Source organism: Danio rerio, chromosome 19 (assembly GCF_052040795.2).
Source record: "Danio rerio strain M-AB ecotype USA chromosome 19, GRCz13ab, whole genome shotgun sequence".
Lineage (NCBI taxonomy): Eukaryota > Metazoa > Chordata > Actinopteri > Cypriniformes > Danionidae > Danio > Danio rerio.
Genome location: NC_141039.2, coordinates 40,305,310 through 40,333,169, shown reverse-complemented (window position 1 = coordinate 40,333,169; position 27,860 = coordinate 40,305,310). Strand labels below are relative to the sequence as shown.

General features: G+C 35.7%; 1 protein-coding gene and 1 long non-coding RNA gene across 16 annotated transcripts in view; one reads left to right on the top strand and one right to left on the bottom strand.

Moving 5' to 3' along the window:
• LOC147832625 (uncharacterized) overlaps positions 1-27,860 on the bottom strand; it is a 201,289-nt gene that overhangs the window by 76,261 nt on the left and 97,168 nt on the right. For 3 of the 15 annotated variants that reach the window (XR_015945388.1, XR_015945389.1, XR_015945387.1), the window contains exon 4: positions 20,321-20,462. The exons of the other annotated variants lie outside the window; for them this stretch is intronic. The gene's annotated coding sequence lies outside the window, so the exon portion shown is untranslated. The remainder of the gene's footprint in view (positions 1-20,320; positions 20,463-27,860) is intronic. 15 annotated transcript variants of the gene reach the window in all.
• Positions 55-13,455, top strand: LOC148679810 (uncharacterized). The gene is made up of 4 exons (XR_015945263.1): positions 55-457; positions 1,178-3,513; positions 3,691-6,890; positions 7,423-13,455. It is a non-coding gene; the product is annotated as an uncharacterized LOC148679810 (long non-coding RNA).

Below are 27,860 nucleotides of genomic sequence, written 5' to 3'. Positions count from 1 at the left end.
CCTTGGGCAAAAGTAAATAATACTTGTTAAAGGAATACTCTGCTTTTTTTTTTTGGAAATAGATTTGGAGGCTGATATGTTAACCAATATACATTGAAATCAAAATTTTTAGCCCCCCTGTTTATTTTTTTCCCCAATTTCCGTTTATCGAAGAGAAGATTTTTTTTAAACACATTTCTAAACATAATAATTTTAATAACTCATTTCTAATAATTGATTTATTTTATCTTTAAATAATATTTTACTAGATATTTTTCATGACACTTCTACACAGTCTAAAGTGGCATTTAAAGGCTTAAGTAGGTTAATTAGGTGAACTAGGCAGGTTAGAGTAATTAGGCAAGTTATTGTATAATAATGGTTATAGATTTAATGATGGAAATAGATTTAGAATAGACGACATATTTAGCAATAAATGTTTTTTTTTCTGCATGATTGCAAAAACAAAAGCAAACAAGTATCATCACTGTTTTAAAACCTTAACTTCAAATGTATTAATTCCAACTTATATCAACTAGTCTTTAAAAGAATAATAATAATTGATACATAAAGCCACCAAGTCACTGAACATTAAACATAGTAAAAAACAAAACAAAAAAAAAACTGTAAAATGGCTTTATCTGGAAGTGAAACTACATTCATCCAGAATAAATTAAAAAAGAACTTTCTGGAAATAGATTTGGAGGCCGATAGCCGATATATTACCCAACAAATATACTTTTTTTTTTTTTCCTCGCATGATTGCAAAAACAAAAGGTAAACAAGTATCATTATTATTTTAAAACCTTAACTTCAAATTTATAAAATGAACCGTTTCCTTGAGCCTTGGCCAAAAGCAAATAACACTTGTTAAAGGAATATTTTTTTTTTATTTTGGAAATAGATTTGGAGGCCGATAGCTGATGTAATAACAGATAAATATGCAATTTTAAAAGTTTTTGCATGATTGCAAAAACAAAACGCAAACAAGTATCATCATTATTTTAAAACCTTAACTTCAAATTTATTAATCAACTATTCTTATAAAAATATACTGCATAATAAAAATAATGCATATATAAAGCGACCAAGTCACTAAACAATAACCAAAATCAAAATAATGAAATGAAAAAAATGATTGTAAAAAAATGAGCGAACTATTTACCCCTGAATAAAATGAAACGGGACTATCTTTGAGCCTTGGCCAAAAGTAAATAATACTTGTTAAAGAAATACTCTACTTTTTTAAAAATGGGTTCATTTAACGTCCACTAGTTTGAGTTTTAGCATTATTTGATCTACGTGAATGGTAGGAGCACTTTTAGCTTAGCATAAATCATTGAATTGCATTAGACCATTAGCATCTTGCTCAAAAAAAGTTTTTTTTAAAGCTCTACACATCTGTGGGTTCAATCTGTTCTAAGACTGTCAGAAAATCAAAAGTTGATGTTTGATTGGCCAAAACAATCTCACAGCAGTTTGTAATGTTTAGATTTAGTGGCTAATTTGTATGAATTTGTACGATCTCATTCGTACAATTTAGTATGACTTGCTCATTCCCCAATGACAGTTGGGTTTAGGGCCGTGGTTTGGTGTCATGCCTCCTTTTTAAAATCTTGCATTTTTTCATACGACTGAACTTGTACAAATTAGCTACTAAACTGACAAAATGTAAAATAGTTACATTTCCTCATAAGATCGGGTTGGCAAGGCAGATATGGGTAGATATTTTACTAAACTATACTTGTTAAATAATCAATGGACTTTGCTGCCCTGCCGTTACCATGGCATATATTTATGCTGTTTTTGAAAATAATCCAAAGCTAACTATGTAATATCGCTGCATCTTATCATTGTACCAGCTGCAGCCATGGTATGGCAGCAAAGTTCCTTTAAAAAACTATAAGGGTGTTACAAGAATAATATCATTAATAATAATTAATAATAGCAAAGTATGTCAAAATGTCTGTTAATTCACTTAAGCACAGTCAGTTGTCTTAAATGAACAGAAACATGCAAACAAATTATTTTCACTATAGATCTGTGAAATTAGTCTTAAAGCGATACTGTCATGTTATTTACTGTTGTGGGTCAATTTGACCTATTTTGATTTTTGAGAATATTAGTTTACTTTTTTATTATGTTTATCTTTTCTCATTTAAGGGTTATGAATATATGCAAATTTATCATATCAATATCAGCCGATAAATGCTAAGTAAATAGTAAAGTTCAAAAACTAATCCTAATAAGTACTGTGAACTTAATCCATTTGAGAAAACAAAGCAATTTGAGCACTGTAAAGCCCAATAAGTTAAGGCAACTCAAACCATTTGCAAAAAATCGATTGCTACTGTTCAAGCCATTTGAGTTAAAAAAAAAAAAAATCTATGTTAAGTTTATTTATAATCTAATTTCAAGATGATCACGTGCTTATGATAGCTTGCAGCCAGTCCAGCATTATTCAATTTATGATTCACCAATCAGACAATTCTTAAGCCACTATAAATACCCTAAGTTCCATATAACAGCCATCTTCGTTTAAAAGAATCCCGCAAAAATCCACCCCTACTACTCCTCCTTTTCTAGATGGGTGGCATGGTGGCTCAGTTGTTAGCACTGTTGCCTCACAGCAGAACCATCACTTGTTACATTCCTTACCAAGCCAGCCGACTCCTAGGCTGTGATCAGAACAAAGTTTGCTAGATTCTCTTGAATGTGGTATTTACCGATCCAGCAAGCACTCATTTAACTAGGAAAAAAATACTACAGCATGTACTCCTGCACCAGTAGTGCGTCTGTGCTGCACCCCTCTGCGTTCGGTAGAGCTCACAACATACTCCAAAGCACCTGACCACCTTGTTGCCGTTTGGTTGGCACGTAACAGCTGTCGGCAACTGAGGATTTTTGTCTTTTTGTTCTTCATCGTCCACTGCATCACTTTCTCTTTTTTCACCTTTATTAATAATATCACAACTATTTGGCCGTTTAAAGAAACTTCTCACACTCAGCTACTGTGACTTTTTTCAACAGTACGCAGAGGCAGGCATTTTTTTCCAGGGGTTTCAGTACAGCGTAACCGCTACTACGCCATCGGGTGGGCGTGGCCTATCTGTGAATTTGCATAGGTCACGGATCATGCGCAGATTGTGAAAACAGCCGTTTGATTCAGATACCTGTACGTATTCGCAGGGGTTTCGTGTCCAATACCTTTTATATGCAGTACAAAATAGCTGTCCTGATCTTCATGTGAAGTCAGTGTATGTTATGTTAAACAAATTAACTTAAGATACCTCTCAGATTACATTAATACTGTTATAACTTAAGATACATGTCCTCGGGTATCCCAGGGCTTTTGTGTCAAATACTTTATATATCATATACAGTAACATCAAATACCTGTCCTGATCTCAGGGGTTTCATGTATAATTACTTTTATATTAGTTAACATCAGATACGTGTCCTGATCCCAGGTGTTTCATGTATGATCACTTTTATATTATATACAGTAACATCAGATACCTGTCCTGATCCCAGGTGTTTCATGTATGATCACTTTTATATACAGTAACATCAAATACCTGTCCTGATCCCAGGGGTTTCATGTATGATCACTTTTATATACAGTAACATCAGATACCTGTCCTGATCCCAGGTGTTTCATGTATGATCACTTTTATATACAGTAACATCAAATACCTGTCCTGATCCCAGGGGTTTCATGTATGATCACTTTTATATACAGTAACATCAGATACCTGTCCTGATCTCAGGTGTTTTGTGTATGATGACTTTAAATAAAAATAGAAAATAAATATGAGTTATGTTAGTTAACTAAGATCGAGAAAGAGAAATTAACCACGATTTATTACAGAAAATGTGGTATTTATTTGTTTAAACATGACTGAATACCATATTTTAAACTACAAAAACACAGTTAATCTTACCACAACCATTATTATTTGGTTTAAAATGGAAGTACAAAAGCCCAGAGACAGTAAAACGGAGTAATACGGATTAAAATGAGGTCAGCTGTTTTTGCTAATGAAATCTTTAAAATATAACATTATAACAACAAAAAAATAACCTGTATGATTGTTTTTTCCTTCGTTATCCACCGCGGTAGGTTCTTTATCCATAATCATCCTGTTTGAAATGACCGCTCTAAAAAAGAACCTGTACTGCGCATGATCAGTGACCTCTCAGTATTGTTTTTTTTTTTTAAGGGGGCGTTTCCCAAACACCGACCGAGCCATGCCCATTTTACGTTGTGGTAATGAAACCCCTGGAATTTAGTGCATGCCTGTGCGCAGCGGTGACAAAGAGAAGACAAAACTAGGGCAATCGCCATCAGCTGGACAGGAGTGGGAATTACAGTTAGCTACAAATTACAAAAGATCACCCTCAACATAATCCGTCAAAATGAGGGATCACCTTCAGATTTATCCATCACTGCTGAAAAAAAATCGGTCAATGACAGAAACTTTTCGGTTAGGGCGACCTCTTCTATGAACTTATTCCAATTAACTTGAAGTACTGAGGCATTGAATTAATTCAGTACCTTCAACACAGAGTTCAAAACTCATTTTAAATGAGTATAAATAACTTTCAGTACATTTTGAGTTAACTACACTCATTTCATTTGATAAAGTTGACTGTTGGGTTTTACAGTGTCAATCTAGTTTTCAGTTTTCAGTTATTGGTATTGGTTAAATATTGATATTATATATTATTTTCCCCCTACTATTACACTATTTTTGCTGCGATTTTTAAAATAAATTTATTACAAAACAAATTACTTGATTCGGCTGTAGTAGTAGTCAATTATTATTTTAGAAGCTAAATGATTTCACTTGCATTTTTCTTCTGCTATTCTGTTGTTTATTAACATCGAAACCGCTCTGAAAGAACACATTCATTTTGGGTGTTTTATTAATGCACAAAACTATGCTTAGGGCTCCCAGAAGTCTGAAACGGGCACTGAGGATGACCCTAAAAGTTCTTGAAAAGAAAAAAAAAGTCTTTGCAATGCAGCCCTACCAGTCATTTGGCTAAAGTCCCAAATGAAAACAGTCTCGGTGCTTTAATTGCACTGATAGCAGCCGCTTCTTCCCCCAGAACATTCTAATGTCATTAGTGAGGAAAGACATTAGAGGCGGGAGACGAGCAGAGCTGGCAGAGGGAAAGCAGCAGCAGCAGGTGACAAGCCCTAGGATGCCTGCAAAATGCGGTTTATGGACTCCTGATTGATGAGGTGATCCTGAAGCAGGTGATGAGTAATTCAAGATTTAATTGAAAGAGATCAGTGGTGGTCGGCATCGTTTTCCACAAGCTCGGAAATTGACTTTTAATGCCCCCTTAGTTTCACGACTGCAGATATTCCGGGCTGTTTATTATTGTCTTGTTTTCAGGCTGTACCATCTAGGGCTCTACTTTAACAATCAACGCATGGCCACACGGTGCAGGTGCACTTAGGGCATGTCCAAATTAACTTTTTGTGTTTTAAGGAGAGGAAAAACTGTCTGTGCACCAGGCGCATGATCTAAATGAGTTGTCCCTATTTTCTTAATGAGTTATGGGTGTGTTTTGTGTAATGTGCATTAAACTAATCAGACACTCATCTCCTATTCCATTCAAGAGTGAGTTGTGGTCATGCCATGGCAAATGTGCTATTAGCAAAATATGCTACTAGCGAGAAAATGGATCTGCTTGTGTTTGAGGTTACAGCGAGCAGACCATCTACACAACGAACTGGATTCTACTAAAGCTCCCCTGTAAGGGGGAAGAAAGCATGGCGGGAGGTGACGTTAGTTTATAATTATGTAGACAATAATCTCCTTTTACATTTTAATCTTTTACTTTTTCAAATTTAAAGATGCTTCTGTGTTCCTGTGTGTGTAAAATGCAATCTGTACATGCATTGTAAAACCCACCTACAGGGGCATATTATTAAAAAAATGGCAAATAACAAAAAAATGTATGAATAAATGCACCTTTGACTTTATTTTGTTGTTCAATGGCACAGTCTAAATCAGTTGTCTTAAATAATGAACCTTAACACACATCCTTACCAGATCAGTATGCCCACAGGCACACAAATGGGTGCAAATTCATTTGTTTTTTAAGCCCTTAACTGTCACTGTCCTGCCACGAGGACGCTTAAGCTTACATTACTTTTTTTACAATGATATCCTAATGTAATCATGACAAGTTATATATCGTTGAAAAGGTCTAAGATTTCATTTTATAAACAATTTTTTTTTGAGTTACGTGGGAAGATTAATAGATTAAAACATTTACTATCACACCATAACTTGCAGTATCATTTACGGTTACATTTAACTATATGTTATTACATTTTTTTGTTTTATTTACACTATAAAAATGTAGTATAAAAGAATCATGACAAACTATGTACAGTTTTATTTGAAAGCTTACTACATCTAGTTTTTATATCTTTAGTATTATATATCTATTTCATAGATGTTATTAAGCAACAGTTATTAATTAAGTTGCAACAAGGACACCGTTACAATAAAGCATTACTTTGCTACAGCAATTCACATCTAAAAATACGTTTTTTAGAGGCTGAACAAATCAAATACCACCAAACTTGCCATACTACTTTAGAAGGTTATGTCTACTTCACAAATATTGTTAAAAGTATTAAACAACAGTTCACATGCCTCAAAATATAAGGGGCTTCTTTGTATAGTTACCTTTAGAAACCGAATGTCATGTGGTGGTTATGTTTGGTACAGCAGCCAAACAAAATATTATTGAGCACTCATTTTTAAGATATCAACTTCAAATTTGGAATATAATTTGTTTCGATATTTACTTTTGATTTTCTGACAATTGTAGGTTAAAACATGTTTTGTGAAATAAATATTTAATGTATTATTATTAGAGCTGTGAATTTACACTGCTCTCACGGTTCGGTTTGGTTTCAATTATCATGCCATCAATTCGGTTCAATTCGATATCTCTGTGCATCACGGTGCATTGACGGTGCTTTCCATGCACAGTTTTATATTTTCTTCACAGCAGAATTCTTGTATTAAAATGTATGAATATATTTATATACTATTTGTAATGCAATTTTGTCATTTAATACAAACAGTCAGATATATGAACTGTACCTTTAGAAAACATGAGCATTTATAGCAATTAATATAAACAAATATAAATATCCCGCTCGCTTTCTGATCCTCGTCTACCAAGTTCTCTTACACCCCTTTGATTGGTCACACCCTTAACAAAAACGGCTGTGATTAGCTCTTGCGTGCTGCGCTCTTCACAGATGAGTGACACTGATAGGCGGCAGGGGCGATCACAGCTGATTCATGATAGACATGGTTGAGAAAACTCTGCAGGAATGCGCTCTTGTCTGTATCCAGAAGTATCGCTGTAAAACAGCTGAGAGGAGAGGAAAAGTCATGCCAGCAGGTCAAATGGGCCCTCAGTGAGTGAGAGAGAGAAAGAGAAAAATGGAGTAATTTTATTCTCTCAATCGCAGTGAAATAAGGGCTTCTGCTGTAAGTGTCAGTGAAAGACTGATCCAGCAAACGCATACACAGTGTAATTGTGCACAGTTTTTGCATTTTTAAGTAGTTGGATCGTTGTAATCTCGCGCTCGCCTGCCTTGTCATAGCGCATATGAGATAAATGACGTCAGTAGACAAAAACCGGTTATGATTATTACTGAACCGATTTCGAATTGTTTGCGTCTGCATCTGAAGAAACAATTAATTTTGACACCCCTTATTATTAATACAAACAATTATTGTTTTATTATTTTAATAAACATAAAGGCACATAACTTTAGTTTTATTTAACTTTTTTTTATGTCAGCTATATTTTGGCATCTGTCTTCTTTAAAAGGAGACCAAGCCTAAATCTGTGCACCCAATCATTGAAGATTGATAATCCTTTATGTTGAACTTGTCATTTTCATGTCTATGTTTAAAAAGTGGGGGGTGACAGGAATGTGGTTCGGGAAATGAAAATAATATCTGCGCCAGACTGAAACTACAAAAAAAACACGCCAAAACACTTTGTCATGTCTGTCACCACATTGTGTCGGGTGTATTCCAGTGTTTTAAAACTTGGCTTTTTATAGTAAAAAATCTGGTTTTACAGCAATCTCCGATTTTTTAAAGTGATCAGACTGTGTCATTTTGGCACAGATGACGATGAGCTTTCAGATTATCAGCATAAGCTGTGGCACAAAAACAATCAGAGCTGTACAGAGGCTGTGGTTTTATCACATCAGAGAATGAGAACAGAAAATGAGCGCTCTGTCTGATCAGTGACCGCTGCGGTGTGTGTGCCAGACAACAACAATCAGACCATGTGCTTAAGCCACAAGAAACATAAGCAATCTAAGACCAATCTATTTTCCCAGCACTGTTATATTGAGGGAAAAGATTCTTATGAAAATCCTAGATGTGAAAACACATCCTAAGAACAAAAGATAAAGCATACGACAACAGGTTAGCGAGGGGGTTTATGAAAAATGAATTATGGACAGCGAGAGAGTTTTCTTTTTTGCATGAACTACTTGCATTAGGGACTCGAAAAAGGAATATTTGAACCATTCATCCATTCATTTTCCTTTAGCTTAGTTCCTTGTTAATCAGGGGTCACCACAGCGGAATGAACCGCCAACTATTCCAGCATATGTTTTATGCAGCAGATGCCCTTCCAGCTGCAACTCACTGGGAAACACCTATACACTCTCTCATTTACACACACACACTACAACCGATGTAGGTTATTCAGTTTCCCTATACCACATATCTTTGGACTATGGAGGAAACTGGAGCACCCGGAGGAAACCCACGCCAACACAAGGAGAACATGCAAACTCCACAGAAATGCCACCTGGCCTAGCTGGGACTCGAATCAGCAACCTTTTTGCTGTGAGGTGACAGTGCTAACAAAAAATGTCAATTTCTGTCATCATTTACTCTTTATGTGTTCAAAACTTGAGTTTCTTTCTTCAGTTGAACACAAAAGAAGATACTTTGAAAAATGCTGTTTGCTGAGACCTATTGATTTTTAAAATGGATGTCAATCCATTCTATAGTTTTATTTTTCAACATTCTTCATAATGTATTGTTTTGTGTTCAACAGAAGACAATTCATATATAACCAAAGTATATATTCACCTGAGTGTGAGTAAATGTTGAGGAAATTTGAATTTTGGTTGATTTTATTTCAAGTCTGGGAATTTTTGTCTGTTTTAGCTAACAAAATGCTGGCAGTCACATTACTTACTTAAAAAAATAAATATTTGAAAATTATTAAAAATTTTATTAAACGTAAAACAATCCTCAACAAGTATAACAATGTTTTTTTTTTAGTTCTAAGTAAGAAATGCGACCAATTGAACCTGAAAAAAAAAAGTGAAACATTAGCCACATAAACACATTAAGTTCTATAATAATATGCTAACATACAAAATCGTATTTTTATACAGTAGTTTTCAAAAACGTAAGCATTTTTAGGCTCCCAAAACTTCAAAATACACAAGTCAAATGTTTTAATTTACGCAACACACCTACCTATCTTTTGTTTTGAAAGCTCTGCAGTGCAACGAAAGCCATATCACCCTGCAGCATAGTATTACGGTTTCAGCTACTCACTGAAGCTGAGCAGGGCTGAGCCTGGTCTTTATCTAGATGGGAGAATACATGAGGCCAGCAGGGGGTGCTCAACCTGTAGTCTGTGTGAGTCCTAATGCCCCAGTAAATTTAAGGGGACACTATACTGTCAGTGAATGCTGTCTTTCAAATGAGACGTTACACCTTGGTCCTGACTCTCTGTGCTCATTAAAAATGCCATGGCATTTCTCGCAAAGAGTAGGGGTGTAGCCTCGGTGTGTAATCTCTGGCCAAATTCCCTCCATCAGCCTTTATGATTAAGGCCCCCCATTCATCCCAATCCACCCAATTGGCTCTATCCCTGTCTCTCCACTCCACCAATAGCTGGTGTGTGGTGACCGCACTGGCGCCATTGTCCTGTGGCTGCCGTCGCATCATCCAAATGGATGCTGCACACTGGTGGTGGTGTCACGACCCCGCTCATGATTGTGAAGCGCTTTGGGTGTACGGTAATACACGATAAATGCGCTATTTAAATACACATGCATTACATTACAACTGCAATAAGCCTACACAAACCGCTCTTCTCCTTCATCTGACGGATAACTACTCCCATTACGAATAGAAAAAGAAACAAAGCACTTGCTTAAATTGAGTTGTGGGTGGTAAGTTAATAAGATGGTGTAAAAGTTTAGTGAATTTGCCCCAATTTGCACTTCATGAAATTTAGACCCATTGCAAACTTGCAGAGATGAAGATGTCTACCTGGGGTACAACAAAACAAACGCTTCTGTCTGTCTTCCCATAATCTGAAATAAATGATTTTGAGAGACTAATATCAGATTTTATTTTAAGCTACACTTCAGCTACAGGGATTTCCGGCCTCCGCATGAAATATATGTAAATCACCTTTATCACAGCCAGTTCCTTAATGAACCACGCTGCAAGGGTAGCTTTTGGGAACTGTAAAATGTTCCCCTGGGGAGTCAGCAGAGGAAAGAGATTGATGTGTCATGTGAGAAATCGTCCACTCCAACCAATTTTCTTTCGATTAGACACAAGATCAATTTCAATTGCTTCATCACACCGAAGCTAGCGGGGCGTATGTAGAGATGAACAATGAGAGTGTCAAAAAACAACATCTTTCTCTGTTTGCTGTGCTCACTGGGGTGTCGGCAAACTGATATTCGACGGGAAAACGTTGCTTTGAAATTAGATTTGTATTGCACAGACTCAAGGGCTTGTAGCCTGTTCAGATGCACTAGCACTTAAAGATCCGTCCTGCACATCCATCATGCTAAGTAAATATACTGTATTGTTTTAAGGTCAAAGAATGCATGAGGTTTTACAGGCAGCTTGTCTGAAATACCTCAGGGAGGTTTTTGCTGCACCGCAACACATGAAATTAGGCCCAGTGGCGAAAATAACTCAAACTTTACTGTAAAAGGCTATTTTTCAAACTTAAATATTAAAGCAAATAAAATATAGCAAAGATGCCACCATTTTTCAAACTCTTCCCTCGTGGCACCATAGATGGAAACTCTAAGAATGATTTGCCAGGGAATAATTAATTCAATTTTACCTTGATCAACCAATCAGATACATCTTTCGCTGCCGATGTCAACCGAAGACTTGTGATGAGAGATCTGATGCGATTTAAACTCAAGGACATAGCAAAGCAGTCCAGCAGAATGTCACAGGAGTTTGAACTGCAAAAGGGCTCAATCTTAAGACTCAGTAAGCTGGAACTGGCTGTAATACAATGCCATTACACTGGGAAAACCAGGTCAAGGCATAGTTGAAAATACCATTCTACCCTTTTCAGTCTAAACCCACCTCACTGTCCTGAAAACACGAGCATGCACAAAGACCTAAACGTCCTTTATTTGACCTTTCTGCTCTGCTTGGTGCAAATTTATTTCAGTTAAACCTGAAGTAAACCACTGAATCAAATTGGCCTTATTGTGCCAGTATTTTTACATCTAGTAAGAATTAAAGGGGACGGTCTAGTAATCATGAATGCGCACGGACTCAAAAATGAAAGTTGGTCATACAAAAGTAAAAATGATTTACTCCACATCTTGAATGATTTTTATCATGGAAGACAAAAAAATATCTGTGGAACGAAACTGTAATTGCATTGATTTTCTTTTTCTGTTATTGTAATCTTATATGCTATTACACATCCAATTTTTTCACATATCCTGTATGGTTATTGCCTGTCAAACTGTGTTTATGTACTGTCTCACTTTCTAAATTTTAAAGTTTACATTTTTGAAGGGGGTTTGGTACAACAAAGTTTTAGAGTAAGAGGAAACCAGGGGTCATATTGGTGTTGTGACCCGAATGGGAGTTAGTGATGGGTTGTTCTTGAAAGATTTGTTCATTTTAAACTAATCTTTTGTATAACTCGAGAATGATGAGTCCTCTCAGGGAGTAATTCGTTCAGTTGCTAATGTGTACATTTGTGCAGGTGGAGTAGAAGATTAGATCCTTTTTGGAGTCCTCTATTGGGTTTGAGTTGTTCGTTCATCACATGAAAGACAGAAGCCAATCATATGCACTTAGAGCCAGAAAAAGATTTTCTCCGTTCATTTCTTGAGTCCTTGGGTTTGAGTCATCTCTCTTTACAAGCTGTCACATGATGAACGAACGAACTCAAAATCCAAGACTCGAAAGGTGAACTAATCATGGCTCCTTTCGGTTCAGACTGTGCTTTGGTTAAACTCATATGGGACTGTCAGTGTGACGTAAACGAGCCATTTTTAATTTTTTGAAGACCTGTCAGAAGAGGTGAGCTGACATAATCATAGACTAATTACCAGGTAAACAATAAATGATTATTTTATCTTTCTTATAGCATTCTAGATATGACTTGTTTGTAGAGTAGTTTGTAGAATTTGAAAGTAACTCGTGAATAATATTGACAGAAATAAATGAAATTCCCCCACAGTCCAAAGACATGCGCAATAGGTGAATTGAGAAAACTAAGTGAAGTTTCTTGAACTAATTTCAAGAGGAGCACATGATAGGATTGACTACAGCTGATCCCTATCACTAATCACTAACTAGCCAATCGGATCACTCTAAATTCAATATAAATATCCAGCCTAAACTTCATTCCTCATCTTTGCTTTGCACCTAGCTAAGCCAAATAATACTCTCTGTGCAGAGTTTGCATGTTCTCCCCGTGTTCGCGTGGATTTTCCCTGGGTACTCCGGTTTCCTCCCACACTCAAAAACCATGCAACAAAAGTTAAAGTCACAAGTACTTATTACAAACTAGCGCAGCTAGTGGTCTATTTAGGGAAGCCCAGGGTTCTCTCCCGGGACAGCATGCCAAACTTGCTTAAATAGTCAAGCATTATCTAAGTGTGAACTCTTGAAATAAAACATATGATGGATAAGCTCATTCCGCTGTGGTGACCCCTGATGAATAAAGGGACTAAGTCAAAGGAAAATGAATGAATGAACTTTGTATAGAACTGAAATGTTTACATTGGTGCCATGACCCGAATGGGACTAAGGTTTTGGGTGGTGAATGTAACAGATGCTAGTTAGCGAGGACTGTGTGAGTAAACTCCTCTACTTTGCTCCAAGATTTGCATTAGTGGCTCATACTAGAGGTTGTGGTCTTGTTTCCCATGCCAGAGATGCATCTTAAAATCTGGTTTAGAGTAGAGCAAGCAGAACCCACCAGTGTTCCATAAGTAAATGATGAAAGAAATTTCGAATAATAGTCTCAGGATATATAGGAGCCTCATGCCCACTAAACAGCCGATTGAGCTACGCTCCCTCATACACACCAATCTCATTCATTCACTCACCTGTCTTCTCCATTTCAGATTCACCGAGGCCTCCATTTCGGCTCCAGTACAATAGACTCTGACAGTGTCGGACAGCAGGCAGTTTTCTCCCACTGACGAGATGAACACGTAGGCAAGAATGTTAAGAGTTTCTAACGATTTTTCAGCTCAAGTGGGCAGGTGACTGGCATCCTTTGGTGAAGGCTGTGCGAGATGCTACCCCGCCCAAGATAATTAATGAGTTTCTGTCAAGCGCACCGCTCCGAAGGAGTGCAGAAGGGGTCGCCCTGTCAAAACCCATCCTGCTCTCCAGCGTCGAGGAGCCCAATTCAACACCGCACAGTGCAGATGAGGGCACAAATGAAAATTGTAGTAGGGATTTTGAGAATGAGACTGGGATTCGGTTTATTCAAGGTTAAGCTCTCCTACAGTTTAAAGCTTCACGTAAAGTTGAAGTCAGAATTCTTAGCCCTCCTGTGATTTTCTTTTTCTTTTTTAAACATTTCCAAAACAATGTTTAACAGAGCAAGGAACTTTTCAAAGTTTTTCTTAAAATATTTATTCTCCTGGAAATAGTCTTATGTATTTCATTTCAGCAAGAAAAAACATTTTAACTTAATGCCGTGCTGCGCAGACCGATTGAAATCGGTGCATGCTGGTTAGAATTTTTCAAATTTTTTCTTTTTTTTTTCTGGTTAGATTGCAGGAGCTGCATTGATGACACTGTTATAACATGATTGGCTGGATTCACCGCATGATGACAATCATGTGTGTTTCAGGTTTATTATTAGACAACTTTCGTCTCACAAATTTCCAAACAATTAACTTTATGTCCTCGCTATCTTGCACATATCATGCTTATTTAAAGACTTCAAATATTTTACTGCAGTAGGTCTAATGATCTTTTTTGTTAAATAATTTGTTTATTAAGGCTAGATTGTTTGCATAGGTTTATTTTCAAATTTTTCATAAGACTATTTACTGTATTTAGCTCCGTAAACAATTAATTTTTTAGCGAATAAATATCAACTTAAGTCTTACAGACTTGTAATATAATAATCATCATTGATCATGCCACCGCATATTAATAATAATTTTATCTTGTCTAGCAATTTATACAAAAATTTAAAAGGTTATATAATGCAAGTTTTTGTATATCCTTGTGTTATTTATTGGAACGTTTTAAACTGAGTTTTAACATACCATTCAACATCTAAAAGTGATGTGTAAACTTCTATAATTTGTGCTTATTCCCTTGTTCTTAATAGGCCTATGATAGCCTATTTATTTCTATTTCATGTGCCATCTTGTTTTTTCTCTTATTTCTTATTTCTCTCTTTTGTTATAGGCTACTTAAATTAAATTAATAATTATCTTATTGTTGAAAATGAACTATAGTTTGTAGAGACTGTATTCTGTTTTATTTGTACTTTACCTCATTTGTTGTTGCAACAATAATTAATAAATGAATAAATAAATGAATAAATAAATAAATGAATAAATAAATAAATAAATAAATAAATAAATTCACACCACTACAAGCCCTGAAGTGTTAGACCTGATGGCCCCATTTTCAATTCCACCCCTGCCTGCATTCGGCTAATCTCGTTGACTTTCCTAGTTATCCTAATTAACCTAGTTAAGTCTTTAAATTGCACTTTAAGCTGAAGACTAGTATCTTAAAAAATATCTAGTAAAATATTATGTCATCATGACAAAGATAAAAAAAAATCAATTATTAGAAATTAGTTATTAAAACCATTACATTTAGAAATGCGTCGAAAAAATTATTTCCGTTTAACAGAACTTAGGGAAAAATATATGAGGGCTAATCATTTAAGAGGGCTAATAATTCAGACTTTAACTGTATATATGATGCACTTTTTACAGTCGGACAGAAATATCAGTTGTCACAGCGGGACCTGCACTTTCTGCTGTCATTTCTTACAATGAAATATGATATGTGCCGTAGTCATGATCATTCTGGATCAATGAGTAAGCTGTCACCACACAGAGGAAGCCTCAGAGGAAGCCAGCGGGGGCAAAGACTGCATTCTGAAAGGCAAATTAACCTGTCGTCAGGTCTTACAGAACTATTAAAATAACTCCAATGCTCCCTGTGGAGAGAGTGGGCAACTCGGAGCCACACAGGCATATGATGTTAAACCTCCTGTCTACTATCTGTCCGCTTTGGACATTGATGCTGTGCACTGAACATGGGCCAACGTCTAAATTTGTGTCATAGAAGGAGAAAAAAGTTTGAGAGAACTTCTAATATTAGGAAGCAAAGCACCATCTTTTGGATTTAGGACAATTATTATTACTACAGGGGCGATACGGTGGCTCATTGTTTAGCACAGTCACCTCACAGCAAGAACGTCGATGGTTCGAGTCCCAGCTGGGTCAGTTGGCATTCCTGTGTGGAGTGTGCATGTTCTCCCAATGTTGGTGTGGGTTTACTCTGGGTGCTCTGGTTTCCCCCACAGTCCAGACATGCGCTATACGGTAAGTGCATCAAATAAACTAAATTGGCCGTAGTGTATGTGTGTAAATGAGTGTGTATGGATGTTGCCTAGTACTGGGTTGCGGCTGGAAGGACATCTGCGACTTAAAACATATGCTGGATAAGTTGGTGGTTCAATCTGCTATGGCAACCCCTGATAAATAAAGGAACTAAGCTGAAGAAAAAAGGAATGAATGGATGTGAGAGTATGGATGTTTCCCAGTACTGGGTTGCAGCTGAAAGGGTATCTGCTGTGTATAACATTTGCTGGATAAGTTGGGGGTTCAATCCGCTGTGGCGAGCCCTGAGCTGAAGGAACAATTAAAAAATATATATTTTATTTTATTGTTTTAGCACCACAACTTGATGAGACAAATCCTTTTAGGTTTAATTAAATATTAATTTATTTTAATGTAATGAATTATAATTAACCTGAATACACTTTGCCTTTAAGCCTGTATTTAAAAAATTTTTTCTGGTATTATATGCAACGCAAAAATAATAATTTTGTGTAAAAAATACATAAATATTAGGCAAATACATGTTGAGTTTTTTTTTTTGCATATATTTTTTTTATTTCTTTTAAGCAAAGATCTGACAGAAATATTATATGCTCCTCATGTGAATCAGGGTTTTAGCAAATATTTTAGCTATTTTAAATTTATTAACATTCATTCATGATAACTCTTATTTCTAGTTTTTGTCTTTAATAACAGGCTAGATTGATAATTATTTTAGTTTAACAAAATACTATTTGCTAGTTTCAATACTATTTGTATTGTGTATTTTTCTCTCTCTCTAAAATAATATTAATAATAATATTATCAATAATAATAATAAAAATGTGCAACAATACATTGAAGATTTTATAGCTTTTAAATATATAAAACCGTTTTGAAGATATTATTGTAATTTATATACATAAACAGATACAAAAAGTAATATAATAGTAATAATAGTATAATAAAAAATATTGTAATAATAATAATAATAATCATGTGAAAGTGTAGAACAATAGTAGAAAAAAAACTTTTTGTAAAAAATGTATCTCATTCCTTATAATAAAACAATAATAATAATAATAATGTGGAACAATACATTAAGGATTTAAAAAAATATATAAATATAATATACTTATAGAATATGTTATACACACACACACACACACACACGCACATATATATATATACATACATATATACATACATGAATATTGATATTTATATATATATATATATATATAAAATGAATCGTATTACTTATAATAATAATAATAATAATAATAATTTGGAACAACAGGATTTTATAGAATATATATATTTAAAAATGTTTTGTTATTAATATTTTTATTTATATACATAAACGGATACAAATAAGGATTTAATAATAATAATATTAAAAATAATAATAATAATAATGTGAAAACGTAGAACAACAATAGAAAACGTTTTGTAAATATAATTTTATTTATTATTTATAATAAATGAATAAATAAAAAATTAATGAATAATTTTTAACATAAATTATATTTTTAATATAAAATAAAATACATTTTATACGCGTTTTGGTAAGCTCTCGCTCTCTCTCTCTGTACTATGGGAATATCAGAATGACAGTACAATCAGCCAATCAGAGCGATCCAATTACACAGAGGAGGGACATCTCTATTGCCACCTCTATCAAAGCAGCCTTGAAGTCTTGAATGTAAATGGTGAATTAGGCGCCGCTTCCTTTTTACCTTGTCTGTTCCTGGTGACCTCATGTCTTCAGACTGGGGTCGAGGGTAAAGGTAGACTGAAAGGGGCCAATTCATAACGGCATGACTGACAAGACAAACCCCGGAGCCTGTTCCTGGAGCCCCACAGTTCATCATAGTGCCACACAGACTATATAATTGTCTTCTCCCCTCAAGAAGCGGCATGTCAGTCTTTATAAAGTAGATGTGAGCAGTGCAGGCTTCATTCAGCAGGGGGCCGCGAGGAACAGCGGTGAGCCGTGTCATATAAAACACTCCTGTTCTTGTACAGATACTTATGATGGTGTCTAGACATCATTAAAAAGGTCTGCAAGAACGCATAGTCCTCTCTTGGACCATATGGAAAGCATCTGTTCGCAGACAAACGTGTGTTTTAATGCACCAGATGTGTGCTTTTTTTTTTTTTTTACTGAACAGCTGACTCACACAGAGCTATTCTATGGCTTTGATATGATTTAGAAGTGCAGTTTCTTTGCTTTTGTTTTAACATAATCATGTTTAAAGGTGCAGTACTGTAGGCCATGAGTTTCCAAACTTTTCAGCCCACGAACCTCAAAATGACAATGCCAGTGACTCACGACCCCCAATGTCCTCTGAGGTGGTTATAAATACAGAAACCTTGCATGCACTGGCGCACACACACACACCAATACACCCAAGTCTATTCTTTGTTTAAAGTTTAACCTGGTGTTAAAAATCAATATGCTGCATCTGACGCCATTGCCGTGTCTTTAATATAATTTAATTACATCAGGGGTCACAATCCAATAGAACTGTAAACTACTGTAGTAACTATATAGTATATAGTAACTCTAAACAACAATTTTTTCTCTTCAGTAGGTTATGGATAAAATATGGTAATTCTTATGGTTTAGTAAAAATAGAGTTCTGGAAATCTATTTAGATGTAGGTGACAAATGCTAACCGGTTAGTATAGCATCTTTCAAATACAATCCCTCCCCTGTCGTCCAAAGCCATGCCTCCTGAAATTGCTAACTCGCGCCCATTAAAGATGACCCACAAGTTCACTTTATAATTCTACAATTCTAATTATGTAGTTTGCAAGCAAAGTAGCATGGCAAACAATATCCACATCACAGGTTGTCATTGTTCAAAAATGAACCAAAAGTGAATATAAAACCAACTTCACCTCAGTAAAGCAGGATAGGGGGTATAGCGCTATTTACTGATGTTTTCTTGTTGAACTAAATAAAAATCTAAATTATCGATGCTGTAAAAGGTCTCTTATGAACAGTGGTGTAAAGTAGTAATACTCAAGTAATTTAGTAGTTTTTCTCCAGAATTGTAATTTACTAAGTAGTTTTATAAATGTATACTTTTACTTTCCTTTAAGTACATTTTTAGTGCTGTTTCGGTACTTTTACTCCGCTATTTTCCTTCAATCTGCAGTCACTACTTTATTTTTTCATGTCCTGTGATTCCCATCTAATCAAATAGCATATAGAAGGTAATACTAATAAAAATAATCAAAAAAATTAAAAAATAAAAATAATAAAATTAAAAAGTTTCCCAGCATTAGGATGCAGCTGAAAAGGCATCCTCTGCGTAAAACATATGCTGGAATAGTTGGGGGTTCATTCCACTGTGGTGACCTTTGATAAGTGACGAAGGAAAATAAATGAAAATAAATGAATAATAATAATAATAATAATAATAATAATAATAATAATAATAAATATTGTTCTAAAATGTGTTTTATATGCATTTTTATAAACAATGTAAGTTGGCGGTTCATCTCGCTGTGGCGACCCCTGATGAATAAAGTGATTAAGCCGAAGGCAAATTAATGAATAAATAAATAAACAAACAAACAAATAAATGAGTAAATAGTAATAATAATAATAATAATAATAATAATAATAATAATAATAAAAGTAATAACAACAACAACAACAGCAACAACAATAATATTAGTAATACTAATAAAAATAAACAGTCAGTAATATTTGTTTAAATTTACAGTACCAAAAGTACATATTTATCAGATGATGAAGATGAAGGCTACACAAAGATGCTGATTATAAGCAGCCACTCAGAAAGAGACAGAGAGGCTAAGACAGGCTCAAGATGATGTGGGAGCAGATGAGCGAATGAACATACTGAAGGGCGTCCCGTGGGCTCCTGAACACAGCCGAACGCTGCTCCAGTGATGAGCTCCTCCATCTGGCCTGGGCTGGAGAGTCGCTCAGAACAGACCAAATAGATGGAGCTCAGGGCTGGACGTCTTTCCAGCAAGTTGGAGGAGTGACAGAAGAGTGTTAATTTGCCCAATCCTGACAGTGCTGAAGAAGTTACTACACATCAGACACGGCAAACAAAGTTGAACTTTTCGCAAATGATGGAAAACGATGCAAGGTGTCAGGATGAAATGGAATCAGGGATAAGAGATGTTTATGAGGGATGATCCAGCAATCTGAAAAGCTTGCTAAAGTCTCTCTTTTTCTAAATTTCTAATCAGCCAATCATAAGACAGCAACTCAATGCATTTAGGTATGTAGACATGGTCAAGACAACTGCAGCAGTTCAAACCGAGCATCAAAATGGGGAGGAAAGGTGCCTTTGAACGTGGCATGGTTGTTGGTGCCAGTCGGGCTGGTCTGATTCAACAGAGAGAAATAGTCAGTTACATGTTAAAGTTAAAGCAACATACGGTGGCTTAGTGGTTCGCACTGATGCCTCACAGCAAGAAGGTCGCTGGTTCGAGTCCTGACTGGGCCAGTAGGCGTTTCTGTGTGGAGTTTGCATGTTCTCCCCGTGTTGGCGTGAGTTTCCACCGGGTGCTCCGATTTCCCCTACAGTCCAAAGACATGTGGTAAAGACAGGTGAAATGAATTAACTAAGCTGGAAGGGCATCCGCTGTGTAAAAACAGGCTGGATAAGTTGCAGTTCATTACACTGTGGCAACCCCAGATGAATAAGGTACTAAAGTACTAAGCTGAAGGAAAATGAATGAATAAATGAATAATACATTTTTTACATCATTTTTTACTTTTATTTTAAATAAAGTGTTTTAACAAAATTATTTTGATGTTTGATTTTGTTATTAGGTATTATAATGAAGAAATTAATATTACCTAAAATCAGTGGTGTAAAGTATTTAATTACAAATACTCAAGCTACTGTAATTGAGTAGTTTTTCTCCAGAATTGCAATTTACTAAGTAGTTTTACAAATGTATACTTTTACTTTCCCCTGACTACAATTTTAGTGCTGTTACGGTACTTTTACTCCACTTTTTTCCTTCAACCTGCAGTCACTACTTTATTTTTTCATGTCCTGTGATTTCCGTCTAATCAAATCGCATATAGAAGGTAATCGCCTCATGATAAACTACCTCAAGACATGGGCGACTTATAATTCCAGCAAACTGTTTGGAAGCATTAAAAGTGTCTAAGAAGATGTCCAAAATATTTACACGCATCGACCCAGAGACTGTTTAGAAGCATGTTACTGATGAGAAGATGAAGGATGTTTACTGTATGATGATCAAAATGGCCTTAAACACCCAGCAGGCACAAGACATCAACATGACGTCAGATTGACATTGTACCTTAACGTCATAGACGTTGCATTTTGTTTCTAAATGAAAATCAGGTTGACGTAAAAACTCAACATCAGGTCAATGTCAATGTCCAACATCCAACCTAAAACCAACCAAATAACAACGTCTAATGATGATACAGCTTAACATTATGTGGATGTTACCACTATGACGTCTATCAGACGTTGGATTATGGTTGCCATACATGTTGAATAAATGTCAGTATTTGACATCAATATGACGTTGGTTTAAGATTTTTGCTCTACGTTGGATTTTGGTTACTTTCTAACAAGCTAAAATTATTATTGGACATCAAAATAATGTTGTCCTTAGACGCTGGCTAGATATTAAATTTTGGTCACCCGACACCATAACCAAAATCTAACCTAATATTATTGATGTATGACATTGGGTGCCTGTTAGGCAATAACTCCATGCACTACAGAATGTTAAGTTTACACACACATGCACAAAATACATGTAAATGCATCAGCTTTTTACAGTGTAATACTCTCTACTCTTGAGTACTTTAGAAAGGTCTATTTTTTACTCATACTTTGAGTCAAATTTACAACAGATACTTTAACTCTACTTGCACTACATTTTTAGGAAAGTAAAGGTACTTTTATTTGAGTATGATTTTTTTTTGTACTCTTTCCACCACTGCCTAAAATTGATTTAATATCTTGTCAGATTAACATATGGAAATGTTCATGTTTGAAAATATAATGCTTAAGTCTTCAAGCATTTAGTCCTGCAGTGAACAAACACTAAAACAATCTAAATATTCCTAAAGGACATAATTATTCATGGCAGATTAAAATGTCCATGCTATCAATATGGTATATTCAATTATTAAATATTGCCATGTATTCAAAACCAATAAAAATCAAAGATGAACACAAATGGTGCTAGAATATGCACAACTTTCTAAATCACAGACATATACAGATTCCGTGTGGAGCTGACAGTGACAAATTCATACAAACAATAAATTGATGAAATGCATGAAGTGACATAATAACTTCAGGCATCGAATAAAGAAGCAATTCTCTCCCTCCTCCTTGATAAATTGTATCAAGACAGAGAAAAACTAATGTGCATTGCTATACATCACATGACTACCTCCTGGAAACAGCACCACGTATGACTTTAGAAGGGTCGTTTTACCATAAATGCAGTAAAAATGGTGAAGGGAAATGATACAATATGCAAGCTGTATCACTGCAACACATTTACAGTAGCTGGGCTTCCATCATCCAGTACTATATAGATTTTTAAAGATCTGAAAGAAACTAATGATAGAAATGGCACTTTTTTCACATTTCTGGCTTTCTCAGCAGCAAAAGTCGTCGTAGTTGGGTAAACTTAGAGCGCAGTCTTGCAACTTTATGAATAAAGTTGTTGAACGTTCACTAGTTCCTGCATCTTTCTTCTTCGTGAAGATTGAGCCACATCTACAGTAGCATCACACATTTTGCCGGCATTAACCCAAAACACCATAAAAGAAACAGTTGGAAAGACGCAGTAGAACATAGAAACCCCACAGCCTACTGAACTTCTAAGGATTTCTGTAAATTAAACTGTATTTAACCGTAATGAACTGTAGAACAGTTATGCAGTATGTTACTGTGTTTTAAGTTGCTTTGTGAAAATTATTGTACATTTTACAGTAAACATGCAATTCTGTAAATAAAAAAGCGTAGTCAGAGGCGAATGGTCAGGACAGGCGGCAAAACAACCGGATGGATAATCAAAGCAAAGGTCAAAAGATGACAAGGCAAGACAAGAAAGTGCTAAGAAACGCTCACTTCCAGTTAACAAGACTCAGCAAAGAGTGTGCGGAAATGACGTGTCTTCATAATCCTAGTAATCAGTCCACAAGGAGCTTCCAGGTGTGTGTGTGTAATTAAGGGGAATCAGAAACTGGTGTGTGAGTGCAAATACTTCTGGGCATTGTATTTCATATAGTGGCAGATGTGTAGTTCTCCAGCAATCTGCACAGGCTAGATTGTGGGTGATCTTGACAGCTACATTCTAGATATACGCAGTGGTGATTACACGGTGCAGAAGTATAAATCAGGTTTTACACAATGCTATCTCATGTCAATTTGTAACTTTTTGATCTAGTGGCTAAAGATTTAATTGAAACATTTTAATGTGATTTGCTCATCCCCCAATGAGGGTTGATTTAGTTAATGGGTTTGGAGATGTAGAGAAGATAGACAGTGACTACGTTATTGACATCAGTAATCAAAGTATTTGCCTTAATCTAAAAAAGACCATGATATGATTAAGGTGTTTACATGAGTTGCTTTTGAATGCTTCATGATCCCGTTTTACATGTTATAGCACAAAATTCAATTAACATCATTGCGTCACCAGGCTATTTACACTTCCTTCGGAGTTTCATGTAATTTTGGGTGTTTCATTCTTAATTTGTTGACTTTAACTGCAGTTTGGCACTTACCCTTTCATTCAGGAACATTTCATGCATGCCCCCTATGACAAACAAGATAATGAATGCGAGGAACTGCTGAAAGAGCGTTGTTTTAATGGAATGTTTGATACCACGCACCATATATGGGAGAGAAAAAAAACTCTTCGCATTTTTCGGTAGATGCAGAGACTTTGTAGGTGCAGAGAATACTGTCAAACAGCTGTATATGTATAGGATATCCTCTCATGAAATGCGGCGAAAATCCTACATGACGGTAAGGTATGTCTTTCAAAACTGAAAGAGTACGGCTGACGATGCAAACTAACTTTGCCATCTGAATAAACATAAACAAAGAACACTGATCACACACTTACCTAATCTGTAGAGACAGGACAATCAAGACAAACTGTAACCGCGACTTTAAAAAAAAAAAAAATAATAAAAAAAAGACAAGTGGCAAATCCGGATTTCATCATTTGCACATGTGTAAAGCTCACGGGTAAATAATGTTGCTTACAAACATGTTTTTGTCGTGTGTTAGCAGACCAAAGTAATCCATACAAGTAAGTGTAATCCACACATGTGAGCTGCACTCATGGAAACAAAAACCTTCATTGTGGCACATTTATAAAAGTAACACTGACGACCCATGACACTTGTTTTAATTATGGTTGGCAACACAACATGGCGTCTCTCCGCCATCTAAACACTGTAACAGGTCTTCGAAGCTATCATGCATACTATTGTTATAAAATAATTATTATAAAAGTTGCACCTCATACACAACAGAATGCACTAATTGGTTAGAACCAAGTGAATTAATGATGAAAACTCAATGAGCTTCAAAATTAGTTTCAAACCGGAAGAACGAATTTGCTCGAAATAATGCAAAAACAACCAATTTTCACTTTTTAGCAAAATAAATGTGTCCTAATACTGCTTTTAGCAGCGTGGGTCACAAATATCACTGTCAACATCTCAAAAAATGTGTTTTGTGACCCTTTAAAATTTTTACACATTCATACAAATGAAACTGTATGATTTTGTACAAATTAATCTCTTTTCTGACAATATGTAAAATAGTTAAGCTTCCTTGTGAAACTTTGCTGGCTTAACCTCAAACTGACCAAACTTCAATATCCTAAGAGCGCCACCTATAGGTCAAAAGTGATCTATCAAATCATATTAGTAGAAAATGTATTGAGATTTTTTTCACCTATTTTGAGTAAACTTTCTCCTATTACTTCTATGGTGCTTCCTCTGTGGTTCTTGGCCCTCTAACGTCTTCTTTCAGCTGCATTTGTTACATGTTACTTTATGCAGTCACAGAAAGCCGACATTTCATTTCTTGAGGAGAGGGTCACATCAAATATTTGTGTTTTCATATGAAAAAAAATCTCTGTTTTGCAGTCTGTTTGTCGTCTTCATTCTCTTTTTGTCATTTATGGTTACTTGTGCATTTCAACATCGGTATCTGTCTCCCTCTCTCTTCCACTCACACACACACACACACACACACACACACACAAACCCAAATCGTGCACACATGAGTACACACGCTTTCACAGATAAAACATTCTCTTGGAGAGTGAACACGAGAGAAAGAAGAAAAATGACGTGCAGTAATCACACTCAAGCATTACCAGTCATTACTCTGTGCTGTCAATGGCGGAGGAGAAATCAGCGCCGGCTCTTCTTCACCTCGTCTCCACCGATGCCTGCAGTAGCGCTTCACTAGACTGAATCTAGCGTAGGACGCTGTCAAAGACGGATATACAGACAGACACTATTTTCTTTAACATGCTCACTTTTTTTTACCAAACACAAACATAAGCGCAGAAAGGTTTAACGTCTCTCTGTGTAAATGAATATGTGTATCAGATTGTGGATGGCAGGTTGTTTTACGTGGAGGAGCGCAACAGTGCTGTTCAGACCTCACCTTCTCGCTGCATGACCTTCAGATACTGTGCTTATTCACTGGCAGCGATCAAGAACGGCTGAATGATGGCTGTGAGTGTTCAACAAACTTCATCAGACTGTTAGTGACGTTTATTTCTATTAGCAGACATGTTTTACCCAAAATGACATTTCAAATTCTATATATATATATATATATATATATATATATATATATATATATATATATATATATATATATATTTAAATATTGCACATACAAAAAGTGAATGGGACTCAAAGCAACACTGAAATTGTCACTGTGAGGTCAAACATTTATCGAGAGTTTCCAAAATGTGGACTTTTTTTAATAATTTGGAATGACAGGAATATTAGTATATTATTAACTCAATGTTATATGATATAATGATCACCTCTAGCTCTTTAACTCTTCCTCTCAGTTTTAACGCTCTGTCTATTATGTCATCCATCTTTCATTCATCTATACCAGTCCCTCTTTATGTCCAATTATTCATCCATCCTTCTTTTTCTGTCCATCATCTCTATTTCCATTTATCAACCAAACTCTTTTTATCTGTCCATCCATCACACATCAAATCCTCTTTATTGGTCAATTTATCCATCCCTCTGTCTCTTTTTCTGTCCATCCTTCATCCATCAGTTTACCTTTATTGGTCCATTTATCTATCCCTCTCTCTCTCTATTTGTCCATCCATCTCAATGTTTTTCTGTCCATCTATCAGCCGTTGTGTCCATCCATCACTACCTATTTATCCATCTATCCATGTCTGTTTAATCATTTTGATTTCTTTGACTTTCAGTCCATTATAATCCGTCTTCAATTCAAATCAATTTAATTCAAACAGTTTGCAACAGAAGCCTAAAATCTAAATTCAAATATATTTTATTTACAATTTTAATGCTTTCTTAAATAGAACACTCACATAAATATTCAATAAAGAGTGTTTATGATTACTAATAGCCTTTCAAAATATAGGTATCAAGGCTTAAGGCAAATGGGAATCCAAGTGAATAGCTGCCAACAGACTGCAACACAACTGCTGCGGTAATAAAAACACCCAACTAACAATAACAGAACACTCTTGCCAACAGCGCGAGACAAAGAGAGATAGAGAGAAGGTGAAAGAGTAAAGCCACAATCCCCTGGAGATTGACTGCTTTTCCATCACTTGTCCCCACAAGAGAGCACACGGCCTAATCCATAGAGATGGCTTGATATGTTCCTCCACATTGCCCCTGGAAGCAGCAGGATAAAGAGTGATCTCCCAGATTAAGGCTCATTGCAGCGGGGCCAGAGCCCTTCAGTGAGGACAGAAAGACACCAGGTGCTGAAAATTCAAGGAGACAGTCTGTCTCATCCAGCAAACAGAGCCCACTTTACCTGCGCCATTTAATTCAACTCCACAGGCACTGAACAGCAAACAAGACAAGCGAGACTGGGAAAGACACCGGGGTCTATTGTGGATATGACTGAAATGGACCCGGAACGACACATTGGGTTACATCTTGTATTGGTCAATCTTGTTTGTATGCACCTTACTGACTTGGCCAATTTCTGTTTGTCTACCTTCAATGCAAACAACAAATGCTGGTGCTACAAAACAGTGCATATAGTCAGAGAACAATATCAGTCTCTGTTAAAGAGCTGTCAAACTGAGACTAGTAAGGTCTGAATCAAAATGAAACTTGAAAATTTCAGAGTCACTATGGTCTGATTGACAAACAAGTGATTCTTATGAACATATGTTTTTAGTTACAGTAACTGTAAACTTTGTCTTTTTGGGGGACAATTTGTTCTGCAGTGTAGATTTACAACACATACAGTGCATTCGGTATTCATAGTATTCATAGCGCTTCACTTTTTCCACATTTTTTATGTAACAGCCTTATTCCAGAATGGAAATAAATAAATTCATTTATTTCCTCTGGATTTTACACACAATACCCCATAATAACAATGTGAAAAAAAAAGATTAAAAAAAAAAAAAAACCTGAAAAATCACATGTACATAAATATTTACAGTGTTTGCCGTGAAGCTGCACATTCTCTTTCCACTGATCATTCTTCAGATGTTTCAGCAGCTTCATTGGAGTTCACCTGTAGTAAACTCAGTTGATTGGACATGATTTGAAAAGGCATAAACTTGTCTATATAAGGTCCCAGGGTTGACAGTGCATGTCAAAGCACAAAAGCATGAGGCCAAAGGAATTGCCTGTAGACCTTCGAGACAGGATTGTCTCGAGGCACAAGGCTGGGGAAGGTTACAGAAA